The sequence below is a fragment of the Arachis ipaensis genome, chromosome B1 (assembly GCF_059453495.1).
Source record: "Arachis ipaensis isolate K30076 ecotype BB chromosome B1, ASM5945349v1, whole genome shotgun sequence".
In the NCBI taxonomy this organism is placed as follows: domain Eukaryota; kingdom Viridiplantae; phylum Streptophyta; class Magnoliopsida; order Fabales; family Fabaceae; genus Arachis; species Arachis ipaensis.
The window spans coordinates 13,314,377-13,318,592 of NC_142436.1; the positions used below are offsets into that span (position 1 = coordinate 13,314,377).

The 4,216-nt window shown below is 43.7% G+C and overlaps 1 pseudogene; it reads left to right on the forward strand.

Annotated features, from left to right (window-relative positions):
* The first annotated feature begins 2,678 nt into the window (after positions 1–2,678).
* On the forward strand, positions 2,679–3,681 carry LOC148575759 (uncharacterized; annotated as a pseudogene).
* Positions 3,682–4,216: the final 535 nt, after the last annotated feature.

Consider the following 4,216-nt stretch of genomic DNA (forward strand, 5'->3'; position numbering starts at 1 on the left):
TCCTTGGTCCGTCAAACTCTGCCCAAGGATCGTTGACTGGCTCAGCTACAAAGGGATGGTGGTGGAGCAGCGGGCATAGATATATCGAGGACTACTTGATCCTAATTGGAGTCAAGCCATGGTGGGTAGTGGCCACCTGGGTAAATCAATTATCGGGAACTCCAATATGGGCTCCACCATCTTTAGAGGATGAGATGGGAATAGATACTGGCCTCTACCAGGGTGCAGCTCGAAGAGAGGCATGTTATATGGCATGTCCAGGTTGAACTCTTGACTAAGTAGAGGATGGGAGAAGGGACGATCAGGAAGGTAGTAGAGACGCATATGCGGACTTTCCCAAAATACCGCGCCTCCCATTGCGGAATCCACGTAGTGGCCGTAGGTAGGATACTCAAAGAAAAGAATGACAGTCCCCATCTGCGGATGTGGAAGGAAAGGGGGTGAGAACCTAAGATTCCTGTTCCGAGGGTTACCTGAAACTGTAGGTCGATCTCAGACGAGATCTTCTGTGCTGGTCGGCGATGAGGCGTCCGATTTGTGGATGGTGGTTGGAGCCGCCGTATCCGACTTGTTGGACTTGTTGATGATGTTGATCCTTCGTCACCGGAGGGTGGAGGGTAACTGCAAGGGACTCCGATGCTTAAGTTAGCAAGGGTATTAAGCAGGTTTTTAGTAGAATCAGAGTATGAGTTATACCTGGGTGCTCCAGTGTATTTATAATGGTGAGGAGTGACCTTCTTGGAGATAAGATAGCTATCTTATCTTATGTTATCTTATCTTTGAGTGAGGTCATCTTATCTTCAAGGGAACCGCCCTTATCTCTGTAGGCTTGGACTGCCTTTGGATTTGGGTCGTGTTCCTCTGTTTGGGCCCTGTTTGGGCTTTTCCTAGTAATTTGGTCGAGCTCTTTGAAAAGAGGTCGGATGGTCCTGACCTGAAGAGGTCGGTCGACTTGTCGTTAAACATCCCGGGTCGGACAGCTCGACCCAGGGTATGAACAGTGCCCTTGCTCGAGCTCGGTCTTTCTTTTGAAGTTGAGTTTTTTCGATCTCTTTTGGAGAAGCCGGACTCGAGCATTCTTTTGTTGAGTCTGTTTGTGGAACTTCATTTAAGTAGCTTTAAATGTGGAACGTTTCTCCTTGTAGCGCGCGTTTTGCACTTTCTTGGGAACGTGCGAGGGTTTTAAAAACCCATTAACTCCCCCCATTCGCCGTTTCCTTTTCTCATTTTGAATTTTCACAAAGCCTTTCGCTTCCTATTTCCTTTCTCCTTGCTTACTGCAACTTCTCTTTTCTCCTTACTTCCTCTGTTGTTGTTCTTTCGTGTTTTCTTCTTCTTTTCTCGAGAAGGCGATTGTTGGCGTGGCTTCGTTTGTTGTTTCAGACTCTGGACTGCTTTGCCATTCCTTCTTCGCTTGCAGGTTGGTTTCCTGTCTTCTTTTATGTCATCTCTTTTTATAGTTTTGTTTGTCTTTTGTGAAAGTTTGAATATTTTCTTTGCTTGTTGTGTCTGATCGTTTCTACTACGTACGCTGTTTTAGGGCTTCTTTAATTGGTAGGTTCCTTCGTTTTTCTTGGTAGTTGACATATTTAGGGTTTTGAAATGTTGTTACTGCTTTCGTTTGTGTCATCACATTTGAGGTTTTGGGATCATAAACTGTTTGATTCTTTGAAAAAAGATTGCGCCTTTGATGATTTCATCATGTTGATAGCTTTCTTTACTGATAGACTTTGTAGAAGATAACATTTTTCTGATGGCTTGCTTTGATTTCCTTCTCGTGTTGTTGCTTTTTTGGAAGGGGATTACTTTTCTTTGTTGAGAGTTTTGTTTGGATGTAGCCTTGTAGACTTTTTTTCGAGTCTTTACTCTATCCCTGCCTCCAAAGGATGCCCCTGAACCTTAGTGTGCGTCTTAGGGTTTTTCTTTTACTGTTTGTGTTGCTCTTAGTCATGTTTGTCCGAGCTGACTTCTTTTGTCCGAGCTGTTTTGGTTAGTAATCCAATTTCTTTTTTGGCTGTAGGACTAGTTGACCATGTCTTCTCACAAAAATATTGTCGAGATGTCTTCCAAGGTTCCTGAGGGTATGTCCGATTGGCTGGACTCTCTCGTCCTGCTGTGTGTTTCTCTAGCTGACTCTGAATTCTATGCGGAACTTAGAAAATATCATCGAATCTGTAGTAGTATGGATCAAGAGAACAACTATGAATTGGTAGCACCTGATTCTGATGAAAGGGTTTGCTTCCCTGTTCCGACCTAGGGGGAGCGTCCCTTCTTTTATGTGTACGACTTCTTTTTTAGCCAGATGAACATCACCCTTCCTTTCACCCCTTTTGAGACCGACCTGTTGTGGTCGTATAACATAGCTCCATCTCAGCTTCATCTGAACTCGTGGGGATTTATCAAAATTTTTCAATTGCTTTGTCAAGAATTTGATGTTAAACCTTCTCAAACCCTCTTTTTGTACCTCTTTGTGTTGACCAAGCCTGGGACCGCCAAAAAGAAAGCTTCTTGGATTTCTTTTAGATCTGCCCAAGGACACAAAGTTTTTTCCATGTATGATGAGTCTTTCAGGTATTTTAAGAATTACTTTTTTAAGGTCCGAGCTATTGAAGGAGCTCGACCTTTCTTTTTGGATGAGAATGGCGAGCCCAGCTTTCCTTTAGAATGGCGAAGGAATGTAGTGGTGTCTAGGTACACCTGGGAGATGTTGGACGGAGTTGAGCAAGCTTTTGTAACTATGTTAGAAGAAAACTGGGGGCAGCCTCCCCATCTTGATACTAAGAAATTTTTAGGAGATCCTTTACTTCTCCGAAGTGAACTGGGTAGGGGTCGACTTCCTTGATATTTGTCATATTTGTTTTATTCTTTTTGAGCTCATTTTTTTGTTCCAGTTTATAACTTGATTTCTTGTGTATTTTCAGAGATGATTAAAAATAACGAATCTATGAAGGCCTTTAAGAGGGCGAGGAAGGCTACAGCAGCGCAGCACATCTCGGGTAAAGTTGCTGGGGAAGGATCTTCCCATATTCCTCCCAAGAAGCCTGTTTTGAATACTGCTGGGCCAAGGAAGATGATACCTACGCCTCAGGTCCGATTAGTTGATCCCCCCAGACTTCTGCTGCTACATCTTCTCCCACTGGCGGACCTCTTCCTAAAAGACAAAGGACTGTTGAGCCCTTCAATCTAGATGCCCCTGACTTTGATGCCGTTGGGTTTGTCGACCAGCAGATTGCTCCTTATGGTGTTATTCCTACTGACGATGTCTCTTTTCTTCGTCATTTGGATTTCATTACTCGGAGCAGCATCAAAATGGCACATATGAGAGTAGCTTTATATCGAACTGCCCATGATCTTCCTATCCACGCAACGAAGGCCTTTATGGAGGAGACCAAATCAGAGTTCGATCGGATGAAGGATTTGAAGGAAGAGCTCGAGGTGAAAGTGGCTAAGTTGGAGAAAGAGTTGGCGGGGGAGAAGACTCGGGCTATTGCTTTGGCGGCTTCTGCCAAGTTGTCTGAAGATATGGCATTGAAGCATAAGGAGAGCTATATCACGACTTATAGGGAGATGATGGGTCTTAGGGAGGATTTGGAGTCTACTCGAGCTGATTACGCCGAGCTCCAGGGTCATCTTATAGGCAGTGTAAATGTTGCTTATGAGAATTTGAAGGATCAAGTTTGAGTTCTTGCGCCCGAGCTTGACCTCACTCTTTTTAGCCTGGACAACATTGTAAAAGATGGTAAGATTGTCCTAGATGACCCTGATGATGATGATGATGTCGACCCTCATCCTGTAACTTCTGCAAAAGTCTCCGTTGCCCTGCCTCCTTCAACTCTGGCAACTGAAGTCGGCCAACCTGAGTCTGATCCCGATGTCCAGATCCTGAACCGGGATTACGGGACGGTAGATGCGGTATTGTGCGGTATTTTACAACCACACTTACTAACCGGCAAGTGCACCAGGTCGTACCAAGTAATACCTTACGTGAGTAAGAGTCGATCCCACGAGGATTGATGGACTAAGCAACAATAGTGTTTGATAGGCTTAGTTAGACAAACGAAAATTGGTATTGAGATGCAGTATAAAAGAGATTAAACAATATAAAAAATATTGAAGAAGGGCAAGTAATTAAGTTGGGAATAATATATGGAGAAGATAGTTAAGGTTTCAGAGTTATCTATTTTTCCGGATTAACTTTTCTTACTAACTAATTTAA